This window comes from Eulemur rufifrons, chromosome 1 (assembly GCF_041146395.1).
Source record: "Eulemur rufifrons isolate Redbay chromosome 1, OSU_ERuf_1, whole genome shotgun sequence".
Taxonomy (NCBI): domain Eukaryota; kingdom Metazoa; phylum Chordata; class Mammalia; order Primates; family Lemuridae; genus Eulemur; species Eulemur rufifrons.
In genome coordinates, this window is record NC_090983.1 from 95,385,269 (window position 1) to 95,404,475 (window position 19,207).

The following is a 19,207-nucleotide window of genomic DNA, read 5'->3' on the forward strand; positions in this document are numbered from 1 at the left end:
ATTCTGGGTAATGGAAAAGATTTGGAAGCAGACTGTGGCAATGGTGGCACAACAGAGTGAATATAATTAATACCACTGAATTATATGCTTAAGAATGGTTGACATGGAGTATTTTATGTTATAAATATTTTACAATAAAAAATTAAATTAAAAAGAAAAAAAAATTTTATCAGACCTTCTGTGATTTGGATTGCCCAAAGGCAGAATTCATATCAAGAACTCAAATCTAAAAGGGACTGTTTGGTCATCTGATCTAACCATCATGGAAACCCTAGTGGGCAACTTGTATCCCTACATCTCTCCTGACTAGTAAGTGGGCTCCAGATGCTGCCGGATGGTGAGAGCAGACCTTTTCCCAAGGCAGCCCACTGTCCTTTCATGAAGGAGGAACAATTTGAGCTGGGAAAAAAAACAAACAAACAAAGATAACTATGGAAAGGAAGCTGAAGAATTTAAGAACCAAACTCTGCTACCCTGCAGCTGTGTGATCATGAACAAATTATTCAATTTCTCTAAGCCTCTGCCTCCTCTCATTACAAAATGAAAACAGCACCTGCCTTTAGCAGAAGTATACCTATAGCACCCAGCCCAGTGCCTGGCAAATGGTAGGTGTTCAATCTCTGATGGCTATTGCTATTGTGCTAATAGGTCTGTGTGCCACCCTTAGGCCAATCAAAGGCTGAGGAGAGTATGGCTTGGGTCAGGAGAATTCCACAACTTATCAGAACTTAAATAAAATACAGCTAACAGCACCACAAGAAGAGTTCAGAGAAGGAGCTGTTTTTAATGCAGTTCAACTTCCCTTGGAAAGACTGGCTTATTGTTCCTAGGACGAACCCAGCTACTCTTCATTAAGAAGAGCACTGCTACACAATTCATTCTCTCTATACAACAGGCCTCTGTTAGCATGTCTGAGCAACTTTTCATAACAGAGTCTGCCTCTACCCATAGGAAAGACACAATCTGTGAAGAATATTAGCTAGAAGGTAGTCCCCAGAGACTGCTCTCAAATTTTGGTGGCCTCAGAAACACTTGGGAAACCTGTTAAAAAAAAAAAAAAAAAAACCAGATACCTCAGCCTCCACCCACAGACATTCTAATTGAATAATAAATATTTTAGGCAGGGCCCTAGCACACAACTGTTTAAAGAAACACTTGAAGGTAGGCCACAAAAATGTTCTAAGATTACATTCTGATGTGGACAAATACACCAATCCATCCCACAAAGCAAAGGCTGCATTTTCCTCTATGCCCATGTAGCAATGCAATAGCTTTGGTAATGCAGGACAGGACTGGAAACCAAGGAAGTAACAGAAACCATTTGCATGTTCTACCCATTAGGAGTTTCATACAGTTTCTTCATACAAAAGTCCCTTATGATTGCTTATTCTTTTTAAAAATAAATACAAAAAAAGTAATGAAAAATAAAAATAACATATCCTCTATACCTCTAATAGTAGCAAACAGTATACTGAAATTGTATTATCAGAAGTTGAAAACATTTTTGGGAAACTGGTACATCCTTAGATTTCTGGGAAAATTATTACCTGCTACAAATTTTGGGTCAGCAATCAACAATGTGTATCAAAGGTCACAAATATGATAATACCTTTCAACTCAATAATCCCACTTCTTTAAATTTATCCTAAGGCAATAACACAAAAGAAACAAGCTATCCAAAAGATAGTCACTATTGTATTATATGTAATAACAAAAAAAAAGATACCTGCACGTCAAAGATCCCAGTTTACCAAAATTTGCCCTATCAACACAAAATGACAAAGCTACTAAAAACTAAAATGATGTATACTATGTAGTTACAAGGAAACTATTTATAAAACATGCAAGACTTAAACTTATTAACTAAAAAGTATGGAAAATGGACAGTCTCAAAGGATGACACATTAGGAAATAATAGCTTATGTGGGGATGGTTTGATGTGGGTTTTCCTCTACTGGCCTCTCAACTTTCTGTATATTGTCATATTATTGTAATAAGACTATAAATAAATAGACTGGAGAGTCAACTGGGCACCTGTTAGAGACACAGGTAGAAAGTGCATACATTGACCTCGGCTATCCTGAACCAAGACAGACTCACCCAAATGTGTCATGCTATCAGATGGCCAGAAGGCCAGTTCTAGATTTCCTTCCCCAAAAGATAAATCCTAATAGACATATAAAACTTTGAATTTACATTTTTTTAAAAGCAGTATATATTCACTAAAGGAAAGGAGAAAATCTGATTTGGTATCTATTCACATGGCAAAAAGATCAGACTTCATGAACCACAACTTCAATATAAGCCAACAAAATCACATAGCTAGAAGACAGTGTGGTTCACATGAAAAGAACATTAGGCTGAGAAACAGAAGGCCCAGTTCTCATTCTAGTTCAATCAAGACTGGATTTCAATTGCAGGCCTTGGTTTCTCATCTGCAAATTGACAAGACTGTGATGCTATCTTCCCTTCCCACGTCACAGGACTTGGAAGGGAGCAAAGAAGATTATGACTATAAAAGGGCTTTGAAAATCATTTTTATCTTTTAAATCTACTACTATTGTGAAGACATTCATTTATATATCTATATGAAAAAGGTTAACATAGTTTGTAGGATGCATTCCAAACTGATAAGTGAGTATTTTTCCAAAGGGGCCTGAGATTGGGGGTCATTCCTTGGGGCTCATGTCTTTCCTTGTATCTGCATTGTCTGAATCTTTTAGGAGGATCTATTCACCTATTTCTTAGGGAATTTTTAAAATTTAAATTTGTAAAACCTAATGCAATCACTGACAGCATTAATATAGAGTGCAGAGTTCTCAACCTTTGAGGTATCTAAGAGTCAGCTGGGAACTGTTAAAAGTGTCGCTGCGCAAGTTCCATGCCGACTTAACTAACCAAATTCTCTGGATGGAAGAGAGTAAAACAAGGCCAGGCCATTTGTATTTTAACAAGTTCCCAAAGTGATTCTGGTGACTCGATTACTGCAACTACTACTTTATTGTTATTAATATTAACTCTTACCATGCTCGCTTAGGCAGCACATATACTAAAATTGGAACGATACAGAGAAAATTAGCGTGGCCCCTGTCCAAGGATGACATGCAAATTTGTGAAGCATCCCATATTTTTCTGGAACCCATTCTACTAAGTGAAGTATCCCAAGAATGGAAAATTAAGCACCACATATATTCACCATCAAATTGGTTTCACTGATCAACACCTAAGTGCACATATAGGAATAACTTTAATCGGCTGTTGGGCAGATGGGAGGGGGAGGAGGGCATGGGTATACATATACATGAGTGCGATGCGCACAGGTCTGGGCGATGGACACGTTTGAAGCTCTGACTGGGGGGCGGGGGGGGGAAGGGGCAATATACGTAACCTAAACATTCGTATCCCCATAATATGTTGAAATAAAAAATAAATAAAATAAATTAAAAAAAATATTAACTCCTACCATATATTACCCACTTAATATATGCCAGTCACTATCCTCAGCACTTTATATGTATTTTGTCATTTAATCCTTACAACAACCCTGTAGGTAGGTGCTACTAATAACATCACCCTCCCCTCACTCTCACCCTCATTTTATAGATGAAGACGCTAAAATAAAGATTATTTAATTGGCCCAAAGTCACAGGACTAGTAAGTGGCTTTACTGTATACTCCGGTAAAGTTTTATGAAAGTCTTCTGTTTTAGTTCAGACATTGCACTTAAAGGACACTAAAAATGCAGTTGTCTAAAGAAAGCATAGTGAGCCCATATTAAAGCAAGACAGCACTAAGGATCCAGGGCTGTTTGCATACTTTCAATATAACTGGCCATCAACCCATGGTTGTCTCGCCTACTAGACTGTGATCCCCTGAAGTGCAGGGGTCATGTATGTCTTCAACTGTACCCTCTTGATACCTGGTACCTAACTCAAGAGCGAGTTTAGTAAATAAATTAATCAATAAATCCAGAGAACGCCTGATGAGTGTCCTGGGAAATACGAAGGGCTATTACGTGGAGAAGAAACAGACTTAATTAATGTTGCTTCAGGAGTTATAACTAAGGTCAACAAGTAAAAGGGGAGAGGCAGATTTTGGTACAGTCTAAAATCATTTCTGACAACAGTGACCTGTCCAGGAACAGAGAAGCCTGCCTGCTTTGTTTGAGGCTGCTGACCGGAATGTAGCAGACATAAGGAAGAATGTTAGACTACCAGACCTCTAAGAGCTCCTTCAAGGCTCAAATTCCGTTAGTCTAAATTATGGTACATTTGTTTATTCTTTTATACATTCTACAGCTTCCACTAGTTATATAAGCTACCAAACAAGAGAGAACACCACAATGTGTTTTACAAACTCCCTGGGCCCTCAAGGATCTACAGAAGAATAAATGCACAGGAGAAAATCTGAGCAAGGAGGAAGGTGATGGATACAATATGAAACTGCAAGGAGACTTCCAGGCAGGAAAACAAGACAGAAGTTAACAAAGGTGTTATGGAAGAAATGCCACTATTTGAGCACATCTGAGCTAGAGCTTTAGGGATTCATGGGAGGAGGTGGGTGTGGGCTGCCGTGAAAATTTGGGGAGGAAAATCATTCAGTATGGCCGTAATGGCTGAACATTAAGGGGCCAGGAAAGTCCTGGGGTGGTGAAGAACCAGCTAAAACCAATCAGTAAAATTCTGGTACTTTCAGAGGCCATTTAGTCAAACACATATACACATTCTTTATCAATGATGGCCTGCTAGCACTGGGTAAAGAAAAGTTGTAATAAATGACATTTTACAAACTAAAAACTTTATCCTCAATGATTTCTTCTTTGCTTAGTTTTTAAGACTAATAGACCATTCTCTTATTTTCTAGGAAATCTTTTAAGTGATTCTCTTTTTAAACATTTATGTTTTACTACTGTCTACTATTTCCACTATTTAATTAAACAACTAGACTTGCAGTTATCAATCCTGGCAGTTTTAATAACTCAGCCCTGAGCCTAATATTTATAATCCCTTAAATAGTTATAACATTTGCCAATTGTACTACAAAATAAAAAGTACCATAATCTAAAAACTATGATTTTAAGAAGATTGTTAAGAATAAATGGCATCTCAAACAATAAATTTAATTCTCAGGCCCAAGAAACTACCTCACTCAACTTATGAATCATGACACTGACACTGAGCTACCTAAGAAAATAGAATTAACAAGACTGAAGCAAAAAATCTAAATCCAAAACCAGTGAACAAAATATAATACACTTGAACAATAAACTTAATGCTCTGGCCAATCATTTCTCAACATCCCTATCAAACTATTTTAAGGATCTGAAATCTTGTTCTATAAAAAGCAAGGTCTCATCATCTGAACTACACTTAGGAGATTCTATCGCACTAGTTAACTGAAGCATAACAAATCAAGCTTCAGATTTTTACTTGCTATCAGTACAAAAAATGCTTACCTCTTTTGCACAAATAAAGTTGAATTTGTGGGTTAATTCAAAAGCCTGACATACTAGGAGATGTGGATTTTCAGTTCTAACACAAATTTTTGGTGTAAACTTGGCAAAAGCTTTTTTGGTATTCCCCACTTTAACTGTTACATAGAGATACAATATTTGACACCTCCACCATCAACAAAGTCTCTTCAAAGGAGTTCTGACTTTGTTTAACCTTAGTTGGGAGAATTAAAAGCTAAGGCTGAAAACTCCTCAATAAAAATTAAAACTTTAAAATTCTAAAACAATGTTACATGTTAGCATATAATAAACAATGAATTATGGAAACTGAGATTTGAGTAACAACTCCTAAAAAGGTGCAATTACACAATTTTACAAGGAGGGATAAACAGCTCATCAAAATTTAAATCTTAGCAAACGCAGAACATAAATAATATTCAGTATTCTAGGGCATTGTGCTATTTTTCTTATCTATATGGTCTCTTCATCAATGTTACTGTTCTCCCACTCCCTTGATGAGCAAATGGAGCCCACTGCCCATGATTCCTCACACCAAGAGCTCAGTGACTCAGTGAACGTCACGAATAATAACAGTAATAAAAACAATTGCCAAACCCACAATTGATACCGGACTGTGGCACCCAAATATGGAGCAGGGTATATGGCAGCAAGAAACTATTTCTCGCTTTTGACTCTTCTGCATCACTGCCTCCCAAAGGATTAGAGAATCCGAAGCTCTCACTGCCACATCTACAAATTAAAGTATCATGTTTAAAGAGCTCACAAGTTCTACAGAACGGTCAGTAAATGTACGAACCCCACTACACAGAAACTCACCAAGATGCAACACAACATGCTTTACGGCTCCACCTAATTTTTTTAATTTTAGAAATAAACACAATTATTTTTAAAAATGTTATGTAATAAGTTAGACTTTGGAAAACCCCATACTCATCCCAGCAGCTCAGAAAATGGAAAGCAAAATTCAATTAGCTCCATTGTACCTAGCTAGGCTAACGTGCAAGATCACACACTCATCTTCGTCAGAGCGTCTCTGCCAATACCAAAGAACAACAAAGGCAAGTTGAGAAGGCTGCACAGGCTTAACTCAGCACTTGTTCGCTTTCCCAGCTTCGAAAAGAAGCTCTCTGAGGGCCCCGGGGACCAAGGGGACCCTCCGCATCCCACCAGGCCGGCTGCTCCGCTCGGCGCCGCTTGCTCAGCTTTTGTCTGGCCGGGGCTAGGAGCCCCGGCCGCCCGCTTCCCCAACACCCCTTCCCTCTAGATCTTTCTCCACACCCATCACTCGCCGATGACTAGTTGTTAAGGGTTTCTCTTCCTCGCCCCCTCCCCTAGCAATCCCCGGCTCCTTTCAAACACGACCCAGGCTTTGCCGGCTTCTCCCGCCCGGCCGGGGAGCCCCAGGTCAGGAAGGGGGCCCGGGGTGGGGTCTGGGAGAGGGACAGAGAGAGGGGCACACAAAGCCCGGCTGACCCCGCAGCCGCCCCCACTCCCTCTGCAAAGCAGCCTGGGATCAGCGCCCAACTGGTTGGATAAACAACCCTCGCATCCCGCTCCTCGCCCCGCTCCCACCTAAGGGCCGCCCCCTCCCCCCAAAGTGCACCCAAGAGCCGATGACAGAGCTGGACATCGCCCCCACTCACACCGGGCGGGGGAGGGGCCCGGGGCCTCCGGAGGGGTCGGGTCTGAACCTCCTCGCCCTAACCGGGTACTTACAGCCCCATCATTCGCTACTGTTGCCGCTGCGGACCAGAGAGCCGCCGCCTTCTCCTCCACCCCAATGAGGTTAAGCACTTGGTGCGAGGATTAAAAAAAAAAAAAAAAAAAAAAAAAAGAGCGAGAGAGAGCGCGCGCGAGCGAGCAAGAGCCAAGAGCGCCTGCGCAGTGCGGCCTCCCTTTTTTCTCCTTACCGCCACCGACCCGGCCGCACCATAGAGAGTGTAAACCGAGACCAGAGAGGAGGCTGCCTCTCTATGGTAACGCCCCGCGCAGGCGCCGACCTGGCTGCCTAGGGTTTCGAGAGGTGAAAGCCCTAAGAGCTTTTGCCCCCACGGAGAACGTTTGTTGACCCTGATGGGGACCCGTAGGGTGAAGGTTCGTTAAGAAAAGTGTGGCCAGAGGGTAGTTAGGACCCTTAGGAAGTTGCAGCAAAACTCGGGCTAGACAAAGAGAGTCGGATCTAAGCGGCCAAAGCAACAAGGCACCAGAAAGCAGGGAGTGTAATAGAATCTAAGGAGCAGTCTGAAAAAATAAATAGATAAAATAAAAATAAAAAGGTTGGAAAGCCTGGATAAAAGTCGTCTGGCTGGAACTTCCTTTGATGGGCGAGGGGGATCTAATACCTGAAGGAAATGGCCTTTCACTTCTGGGTTACGAGCACCCGCCCATCGGGTGATTTCGGTGAAGGAAATTGTGCCCTGCGACAACCCGTAGTGGGGTTGTGAGTCCGCTCTGCCTTTCCAGAGCTGGGGCGGACGCTTGTACCGGAAGCACAACTTTTTAACGGTTCTTTGCCCTTTTAGGAAAAGAGACGGCCGGGTGCATGCCTCGGGGACCCTTGAGTCGGCCAGCAAGAGTACCTTTCTTTCTTGAGCGCCTCCACAAATAACGCTGCTACCGCCCTCCGTCGCGTGCGTTACCCCTCGGATGACATGTGGGAAAGTGTTTTGGAGGGTAGAGAGCTATGCAAATTACAGGGCTGTCTTCCAGGATCCTGAAGGACCCATGGTTTTGCTTCGTCAAGCCTCCACGCTCGCCGGTAATTTGACGTTGTGTTGAGGTTATGCGCTGTCCAATGCATTGAGTTTTCATTGGAGCTCTTGTGTGCCGAGCTCTGTTCTAGTGGGTGTTGTATGAGTTGGGAGAGGGGTGCAGAACTGTGAGATCAGGTCCCCGATCTTCAGGGCCTTAGGAGTTACGGTTGGAGAGGCTACGCTAAAGCAAGTGTAGGCCCTTCTGTGTAGTGTAGAAAAGGGAGAGGACAGTGGTTTAAAAGAATAAAGATCACTTGGAGCATGTAACTCTTGGTTGGATCTAAAAGGTGACATCTTTGGGACGAAAGCACAAGCAACCTTTTGAAAATGGATGGATGATTATAAAAGCATTACAGAGAAGAAACATCATGGGGCAAAGGCTCAAGAGAGATACTGGAGGAGTACTATGAAGAGAGCAGTGTAACTGAAATGGGGGAAAAAATACAAGGGAAGAGTGGAAAGGAAGTTTTGTTAAGATGGAAAAGATTGTTTTTTTATTTTCTTATATGCATAACATAAAATTTACCATCTTAACCATTTGTGAGTGTATACTTCATTAGTGTTAAATACATTTACGTTGTACAACCAATCTCCAGAATTCTTTTCATTTTGCAAAACGCACTCTGTACCCATTAAACAACAATTCCTCATTCCCCCTTTCTCTCTAGCCCTGGTAACCTCCATTCTGCTTTCTGTCCCTGTAAATTTGTCTAGGTACATAATATAAATAGAATCATAACAGTATTTGTCCTTTTGTGTCTGGCTTGTTTCACATAGTATAATGTCCACAAGGTTTATCTGTTTTGTAGTATGTGTCTGAATTTCCTTTTTAAGGCGTAATAATATTCCATTATATATGTGCACCACCTGGGTTACTTCTACCCTTCTGCTATTGTGAATAATGCTGATATGAACATGGGTGTACAAAATATTTCTTAAAGACCCTGCCTTTAATAGAATGGGGAAGATTTTGAAACCAAGTAGAGAAATCCATACTTGATACATACTATTTCTGGTCCTTGACTTGGGTGAAGTGGACATAGTAAAAGAACTGTTTCAGAAAGCGACTCTGGGGACCAGGCACAGTGGCTCACGCCTGTAATCCTAGCACTCTGGGAGGCCTAGGCGGGAGGATAGCTGGAGCTCAGAAGTTGGAGACCAGCCTGAGCAAGAGTGAGGCCCTACCTCTACTAAAAATAGAAAAAATTAGCTGGGTGTGGTATCCCAGCTACTAGAGAGGCTGAGGCATGAGGATCGCTTGAGCCCAGGAGTTTCGGGTTGCTGTGAGCTAGGCTGATGCCACGGCACCCTAGCCCAGGCAACAGAGGGAGACTCTGTCTCTAAATAGATAAATAGATAGGTAGACTCTGGTAATGGAAGCTGACTATATACTCAATTTATATAAAGCATTTAGGGCATCCTTTAGATGTGCCAGAGATTGCATTACTGCTTTATGTAAATTATCAATAGATTATTGATAGGTCATTGAGTCCATCAAAATAGACATGAGCCAGTTGTTATTCACCGCTTTTTAAGGTGAGAAAATCAAGATTCTGGGTTCCAGATGGGTAGAGTGGAGGCTCACCAACCACATGTACATACAAATGATTAGGAAAGAAAACTGCCATGGAAGCTAGGCACCCAAAGGCACTGACTGACTGTTCACTGATGTGGACAAGGCTACTGAAAGAAAAAAAGTTCTCATGTAAGTGTGACTTTTCTCAGGAGAAAAAAATAGGCTGACATCAAGAGCTTTCACTGTCTCATTTCTAGTGTGTATAAGGGCTCAGCGCAGCAGAATTGCATCTTCCAAGGTCCCTAAAAGAAACAGAGATTTGGTTACAGGTCTGTTCATTGCCTTTAACAAATAGGAAGTACTAGGTAAGTATATCTTTGTATGTAATAGAGAAATTAATAATACACACACTTCCCTACTCAACACTTCATCTTTCATTTTATATTCTCAAAAATACTGTGAGATCTTTTAAGGAAATAATCTCCTTTTGGCAGATGAGGAAATTGAAAACCAGAGAGGAAAATATTTGCCCAATGTCACATGCCTGTGGTACCAAAGCTTTGACTGGAACCCGAACCTCCAGAATTCCCACTCTGCTTTGGCATTCCTTAGAGAAATAGATACCATAGTCTGAGTGAGTGGACAGTGTTTCTGTTTAGTCAGCCTCATCTTCCTCAGGGTGCATGCCCAAACTCCCATGAAGCTAGTGCCAGTTAAGGAAGAAGAGAATGTGAGTGCATTATAAATAGCATTCATACACTCAAAAATATTGTGTGCCAAACACTTAGCAAAGGAGGAAAAAAATCCCTGTTCCCATAAAGGAGATTAAAAAAGTAAGTAAAATATATACTATAACAGGATAAGTGTTGCAAGAAAAAATTAAGCAGTGAGGGTTAAGTAGGGAATGCTGAGGGTAGGAAATGACGTTTTGTTTATGCCAGAGGGACCCTGCTGAGAAGGTAAATATGCAAAGATCTGAAGGAGATGAGGGAATAAGAAATATGCTTTGTTGGGGGTTGGGGGGAATTCCAGATAGAATAGCAAGTGCAGAAATCGTTCTGGGGTAGGAGGATGTCTACTACGTATAAGAACAGAAAGGAGGCCAGAGTGACAAAAGCAAACTATAGCAGGGTAAAAGTAGGAATTGAGGTCAGAGCGGTAAGAGGATACTAAATTAGGTAGGGACTAACAGGCCATTGTAAGGACTTTGGCTTTTACTGAGTGAGATAGGAAGCCATTGGAGGTTTTGAGCAGAGAAGTAACATAATTTTACTTTTTTTTTTTTTTAAAGAATCACTTTGACTTCTGTTTTGACAATAGATTCTTGGGAAGCAAAGGGGACCACTTAGGAAGCTATTGCAGTACTCCAGGTGAGACATAACAGTGGCTTGGGAAAGGTGATAGCAGTATATTCATACATGATGGAATACGGGATTTGATGACAATTTATATAGGGTGTAAGCAAATGAAGGGAGCCCAAGGTGACTTTTGACCTGAACAATTTGAAGAATGGAGTTGCCATTTAGGAAAATGGGAGAGATGGAGGAGAGGAGGTTGGGAATGGGAGAAGGAAATTCCATTTTTGTGCTGTTAAGTTTGAGATGCCAATTAGATTGCCACATGGAAATATATCAAGAAGGCAGTTAGATACAGAGGAGTCTTGGCGGGGTATGGTGGTTCATGACTGTAATCCTAGAACTTTGGGAGGCTGAGGCAGGAGGACTGCTTGAAGTCAGGAGTTCAAGACCAGCCTAAACAATATAGCAAGACCCTATCTCTACAAAAAATAGAAAAATTAGCCAGGCATGGTGGTGCACACTTGCAGTCCCAGCTACACTAGAGACTGAGGCAGGAGGATTGCTTGAATCCAGGACTTTGAGGTTGCAATGAGCTATGATCATGCCACTGCTCTCACACCTGGGCAACAAAGTAAAACCCTGTCTCAAAAACAAACAAATTTTTTTTAAAAGATACATAGGAGTCTGGAATTCAGAAGGAAGGTCCAGGTTGGAGATGGGAATTTGGGAGACATCAGCATGTAATGAGTATTTAATGCCATCAGATCATCTACTTATTGAGTATAGGCAGAAATTTGAAAAAGATGTCTAAGGTGCTGAAATAAGAGGAAATCAGGAAAAGAATCCAATTTGAGTTGTTGGGGGCGAGAGGGGGTTCAAGGAAGAGCAGCCATTTCAATTGCTAATGGACTGTAATTGACCATTGCTTATAACATTGGAGTAGTGAGGATGAAAGCCTAGTTGGAATGGGTTCAAAAAAGAATAGTAAGAAAAGAATTGGAGAGAGGGAGGATAGATAACTTGGGTAGGAATTGGTTGTAAGGGTAGGGGGCAGAAAAGTGATACTTCATGGAATAGGTGAGGTCAAAACAGTAGTTTTTAAGTTATTTCATCCACAAATATTTTAGTGTTTCTAAAAATAGGAATTCTCTTTTTATAAATGTAACCTCAGTACCACTATCACACCTAGAAACTTAACACAGTTCCTTAATATCAACTACCCTGTTGATCTTCAAATTTCTCTAATTATCTCTCTTTTTTTTTTGCTACCAGCTTTATTGAGATATAATTTTCCCCCAACCCACTAGTCCTAGGCAACCACTAATCTACTTTTTTGTCTCTATAAGTTTGCCAATTCTGGACATTTCATATAAATGGAATCATACAATATATGACTGGCTTCTTTCACTTAGCATTTTTTTCACAGTTCCTCCATGTTGTAGCATGTTACAGTACTTCATTCCTTTTTCTGTCAAATACAATTTCATTGTACATGTACATACCACATTTTGGTTATTCCTTTATTAGTTGATGAACACTGGGTTGTTTCCACTTTGCAGCTGTTGTGAATGATGCTGCGATGAGCATTCTATTAGAAGATTTCGTGTGGACGTATGTTTTCAGTTTTCTTGGACATAAATTTAGAATTGCTGGATCACATGGTAACTGTATGTTTAAACTTTTTAGGAATGGATAGGCTGTTTTCCAACGTGAAGTCTCCATTGTACATTCACATCAGCAATATATGATGGTTCCAATTTCTCCACATCCTCACCAATACTTATTAGCTGTCTGTTTTATTATACCTATACTACTGGGTGTGAAGTGGTATTTCATTGTGATTTTGATTTGCATTTCTTGAGTGACATAATATCAAGCATCTTTTCATGTGTTTCGTTGTACTTATATTCCATCAGAGGAATGTCTATTCAGATCCTTAGCTGATTTTTTTAATTGGGTTATTTGTCTTTTCTTGTTGTTGAGTTATAAAATTTCTTTATATATTATGGATTAAAATCCCATTTTGGGATCTGTTTGTGTAGTTAGGTTTCCTAATGCCTGCGGTTACCTAATGTTTAATATTATAGAACTGTCCTCAAAAACTTTGTCAATCTTCAAGGCTATAAGGAAACACAAAAGGACTTTTGAAAATTCTCGATCATTTACTTTCTACATATATAGTTTAATAACCTGCTTGGGTGTAATTTGCCAAGCTTGGACTCTATAATGCACTTGCAAAAATTCTATACTGTTCAGAACTTAAAGCTACAGAAGCATTGTTAGGAATTGCTTGGACACTGAACTTTAAACTTTTTGACATTGTTAACAAGCATGTGCATCTTTTCTTATCACTACTCCAAGAAAAATATGCTTAATGGATATTACTAAAAGTTTTGTATGTGCTAACCTGTTTTAGTGCCAAAAGTTTGCTATTTGTTCACAACTTCCTTAAGGGTTCTTCAGAAAAGGATCTGTTTGCCTTAATGAATACTGTTGGGAAAAAAAACACAGTATAATAGTGAAAAGCGTAGAAGCAAGAAATTCCTACATGTTAGCAACTCCAATAAGAATGAGTATCCACATGTAGATGGCACCTTATGAGGACTTTAATCTTGCCTTAAACACAATAATGTTTTCCTTTATTCACATGATTTCTAAGTATATTTCTCATGCAGGACAGTTTTTCCAACCTCTATATACAGGGACTATGTAAAATTTTTCTTTCAGTGACAACCTCTATAACCTTTAAAATAGGGTAAGCATCTTGTCTGTTTTAGAGGGGATACAATAAATCTACCAGATGGAACATCCTGTTAAAAGTTTTTTAAAATCCCTTATTGGATACATCGTTTGCAAATGTTTTCTCCTATTCAGTGGGTTGTTTTTTCATTTTTTTTTTATTTATTTTTTTATTTTTTAAAATCCAAGGGCTGACCGGGCCCGACCCTGCTTAGCTTCCCAGATCAGATGAGATCGGGCGCCTTCAGGGCGGCGCGGCCTTAGACCATTTTTTTTTTTTTTATGATGTCCTTCACATCATGGAAGTTTTTAATTTAGATGAAGTCCAATTTATCTATTTTTTCTTTTTCACTGTATTTTTGTTGTCCTATCTAAGAAACCATTGTCTAATTCTATGTCTTTTTCCTTAGTGTCTTTTACTTTTAGCTCTTACATTTAGGTCTTTGATCCATTTTTTTTTTTTTTTAGACAGAGTGTCGCTTTGTTGCCCTGGCTAGAGTGAGTGCCATGGCGTCAGCCTAGCTCACAGCAACCTCAAACTCCTGGGCTTAAGCAATCCTACTGCCTCAGCCTCCCGAGTAGCTGGGACTACAGGCATGCGCCACCATGCCCTGCTAATTTTTTCTATATATATTTTAGTTGGCCAGATAATTTCTTTCTATTTTTAGTAGAGATGGGGTCTCGCTCTTGCTCAGGCTGGTCTGGAACTCCTGACCTTGAGCGATCCACCCGCCTTGGCCTCCCAGAGTGCTAGGATTACAGGCGTGAGCCACCGTGCCCGGCCAGGTCTTTGATCCATTTTAAGCCACTTTTTATATGTGGTGTGAGGTAGGGGTCCAACTTCATTCTTTTGCTTGTAGCTATCCAGCAGTATTTGTCGAAAGGACTTTTCTTCCCCCCATTGAATTGTCTCGGTACCCTTGTTGAAAATCAATTGACTCTAAATGTATGGGTTTATTTCTGTATTCTCAATTTTATTCCATTGATATATATGTCTATTCTTATGACAGTACCACATATTTTGATAATTGCACATTTGTAATAAGATTGAAATTGAAAAATGTGAGTCCTTCAACACTGTCTTTTCTTTTTCAATTATTTTGGTTATTTGGCTTTTTTTGTTTGTGCATTTGTGTGTTTGTTTTTGAGAGATGAGGTCTCAGTATGTTGCCCATGCTAGACTCCCAGTGTCCCAAGTAGCTGGAACTACAGGTGCATGCCACTGTGCTTAGCTTTGGCTATTTATTTTTACTTGTATTTTTATATGATTTTTTTTTTAAGAGACAGAGTCTCACTGTGTTCCCCAGGCTGGAGTGCAGGGGCTGTTCACAGGTGTGATCATAGCCTTGAACTCCTGGCCTCAAGTGATCCTTCTGCCTCAGCCTCCCAAGAAGCTGGGACTACAGGCATGTGCCACCATGCCCAGCTTCACGTGAATTTTTTAATAAGCTCATTCATTTCTTTAAAAAATGCAGTTGTAATTTTGATAGGAATCACATTGGATCTGTGGATGGATTTGGAGAGTATTGCCATCTTAACAGTATTAATTCTTCTAATTTATGAGCACAAAATGTCTTTCCATTCATTTAAATCATCTTTAATTTGTTTCAAAGATGTTTCATAGTTTTCATAGTATACGTTTTGCACTTCTTTGTAAATCTATATTTTATTCTTTTTGATGCTATTGTAAATAGAATTGTTTTCTTAGTTTCATTTTCAGATTGTTCATTTGAAAGCATATAGAAATACAATTACTTTTTGTATTGATCTTGTATCCTGCAACTTTGCTGAATGCATTTTTTAAAGTTTTTTGGTGGATTCTACATACAAAATCATGTTATCTGCAAATGGAGATTGTTTGCTTATTTCTTTCCAATCTGAATCCCTTTTATTTTTATTTTATTGCCTAATTTTCCCTGCTAGAACCTCCAGTACAATGTTGAATAGAATGGCAAGAGTGGACATCCTTGTTTTATTCCTGATCTTAGGGGGAAGCATCAGTTTTTACCATTAAACATGTTTGCTGTGGGGTTTTTATATAAGGCATTATATGAGGATGTTCCCTTTTATTCCCAGTTTGTTGAGAGTTTTATCAATAAAGAGTTTTCTATTTTGTCAAATCCATTTTCTGCATCTATTTTGATGATCGTGTGGGTTTTGCCCTTTATTATTATAATAAGATACATTACATTGCTTGACTTTCAGATATTAAACCAACCTTGCACTACTTGGACAAGTTTCACTTGATTATGATGTATAATTCTTTTTATATGTTGTTGAAATTGATTTCCCAGTATTTTGTTGAAGACTTTTGAATCTATATTTACAAGAGATATTGGTGTCTAATTTTCTTGTGGTGTCTTTGTCTGGTTTTGGTATCAAGGTAACACAAGGTAACACAAGTTAACACTGGCCACACAAAATGAGTTGGGAGTGAAGTTTTGGCACTTATTATTTTTTAAATGTTTGGTAGAAATCAGCAGTGAAGCCATCTGTGCCTGGGCTTTTCTTTGTGGGTAGGTTTTCTCCCTTTCTTTTATTACTAATTTGATCTCTTTATTTGTGCTAGGTCTATTCAGGTTTTTCTATTCTTCTTGAGTAACTTTCAGTAGCTTATGTCTTTGTAGAAATTTGTCCATTTTATCTAAGTTATCTAATTTGTTGGCATTCAGTTGTTTATAGTGTTCCTTTTGGTCCTTTCTATTTCTGTCAGATTAGTATTAATGTACCTGCCTCATAATTTGTTTTCAGTTTGTTCAAATCAGGACAAACAGTTCTGATACACTACATTTGATTTATTTGTCTCTTAGGTCTCTTTTAAATATGTAGATTTCCACCCTCAATCTCATTTTTTGTTGATATATATTTATTGAAGAGATGCAGTCATCTGTCTTATAGGTTTCCCACATTCTGAATATATTCCTGGAAGTCATTAACATGTTCTTCTATCCCCTAGTTACTTGATAGTGTTTTTTCCAATTCAGGTTTTCTTTTTTATGGCAAAACTACTTCATACAGTGATCATGAGGCATATATTTCCCATGGTCTCTTTTCATGAAGTTTAAAGTCATTGATGAGCATTACCTAGGTTTGTTATTACAACTGAAACAGTTCAATAGAAGGCAGACTAAGTGGGCAAAAGATCCGGACTGTGGGATCTTCTGGAGTTCTCTTTTGATAGTTATGAGTACTATATTCTACGCTATTTGTAGAACCTTGGAGTTAGGAGATGAAATCTACTCCAACTCTGCCACCAACTAGCTGAGCATCCTCTTTTCCTCAACTGAGGCCCTCAGTTTCATCATTTATAGAATGGAGAATAAACTAATAGTACATCTAAGATTTCTTGCTATTCTAATATTCTCTGTCTAAGCTTAAGTAGAGGACTTACTCTCTTAACAAATATGATTTCGGTAGGTTAAAAAAGATCTGCTAACGTTATGTTATTCTTCCCATCTCATACCAAGAGTGTTAATTTCAAAGCGAAAGTTTACCAATCATTAAATCCAGTCATGTATATAACAAGATCCAGTAAAAGTATAATGCGAGCAGGGAGATAATGCTGAAGGCTTGTTTTCTGGATTTTGGTTCTGGCTCTGCCCACTTTCAGCTAACCACATTCCCACTTAGGGTCCTGTACACAGAGTAAAAGGTTGCACCAGTGATCTCTAAAAGCCTGTAAACTTTATGATTTTATACCTTATCTTGATTTTTTCCACAGTTGAGAGGGCAATTTTTTAAAAAAATATCTTCTGCCTTACTTGTTTCTATCTGCATTCTGATTCTGTCTTACTCAGCAACTGACTGGCAGAGGCCTGCCCTTAGTGTCAGTTTATATAGCAAATTCAGCTTGGGCACAGAAAACTGGAAGAGGCTGGGCGTCGTGGCTCACACCTGTAATCCTAGCACTCTGGGAGGCCGAGGCAGGAGGATCACTTGAACTGAGGAGTTCAAGACCAGCCTGAGCAAGAGCGAGACCCCATCTGTACTAAAAATAGAAAAAATTAGCCGTGCGTGGTGGTGTGCACCTGTAGTTCCAGCTACTTGGGAGGCTGAGGCAGGAGGATCGCTTGAGCCCAGGAGTTTGAGGTTGCTGTGAGCTAGGCTGACGCCACGGCACTGTAGCATGGGCAACAGAGCAAGACTCTCTTGGAAAAAAAAAAAAGAAAACTGGAAAAAAATACACCAAAATAATATCAAGTTATTATCTCTAGGAGGTAACATAATTGGTCATTTAAAAACTTATGTCTGTATTCTTTATTTTCTTCCTACAAACATATATTTTTATAATTTTTAAAAAGTTATCCTTAAAGGATTTGATAGAATATTTTTTATAGCATGCCCTAATAAAGAGGAGTCACTAAACTTCAGGTAGGTAGATTTTAGATTTCCTTCTCTTCCTATGATTGAGTTAGGCAGTATCTTCCAGTCTTGGTTAGCCTGAATACTTTAGTAATAGATACTTACATATAATTAGATAGTTGACTTTACTTAATCTTCTTAATAATCTAGATTATATATTAAGGAAAAAAATATTTTATGCCTACAGAAATTAAAATTCAAGGACAGCAGTGCATACATACTATCAACATCTGTGTCATTGCTCATGGAATCTGAATTTGCACTACTTGGGGAACATGTAGTCTTTTTGCTAGAGAAGTGGTGTGTGTTATAGAAACGTGTGGATAAAGACAGGGTGTGTCTTTTGTAAATGATGAAAACAGGAGATTGAAAACTAGTTTGCTCAATCACATTCGTAACCACTCCCTGGAGAGCAATTACTGTCATTACTTGACATACCTGCTAAGTATCACCCCCTGAAGGAGACAGTACAGGGGTTTGGTTTAACTCTTATGGGTTTCCTCGTGTGGCAATGTATAATGCTACTGGTATGCCCCTCTGTAAACTCTGTAGTAGCAGCTGCTGGAGAACTGGTTAAGTCAGGGCTGTCCTCATAGCTATCAACTCACTGTGTGACCCAGACAAGTCACTTAGCCTAGTCACAAGAACCAAGATCACATTATCTTTGATGGAGAGGATAGTTCTAGTTTCCAGTGTTGTCACAATTAGTGGAATTGATATTACAAAACCCACTTATCAGTAAGAAAGGCAGTTTGAAAGTCAGTGTTCTTACTGTAAGAAGCATGACAAATACCAGTGGTTCTATGGACAGCACTGATGCAAAACAAATGATTGAATAGCCCTTTGAACATTACCTGCTGCCCAATGTGTCAGAGGCTGCACGTGCTCAGACTTTTTGAAGATTATTCCTTACACTTAGTAAGGACCAAGGGAAAATGCCATAAAGGAAGTAACCTGACATAGTGTTTTAGTTTTGGTATTTCTTTTTGAATTGCCATCAATGCGATCTCTCAAGCTACATTAGTCCATACCAAATTGCAAATGAACTCTTGTGCCAGTGGCCCAA

General features: G+C 39.3%; 1 protein-coding gene and 1 non-coding gene across 9 annotated transcripts in view; one reads left to right on the top strand and one right to left on the bottom strand.

The window, feature by feature from the left end:
* The window catches only part of CLASP1 (cytoplasmic linker associated protein 1), a 263,544-nt gene extending 256,264 nt beyond the window's left edge, over positions 1 to 7,280 (bottom strand). For all 8 annotated transcript variants that reach the window (XM_069462102.1, XM_069461691.1, XM_069461772.1 and 5 more), the window contains exon 1: positions 7,190 to 7,280. The gene's annotated coding sequence lies outside the window, so the exon portion shown is untranslated. The remainder of the gene's footprint in view (positions 1 to 7,189) is intronic.
* LOC138387840 (U6 spliceosomal RNA) lies at positions 3,026 to 3,132 on the top strand. The gene has a single exon (XR_011233992.1). It is a non-coding gene; the product is annotated as a U6 spliceosomal RNA (small nuclear RNA).
* Positions 7,281 to 19,207: the final 11,927 nt, after the last annotated feature.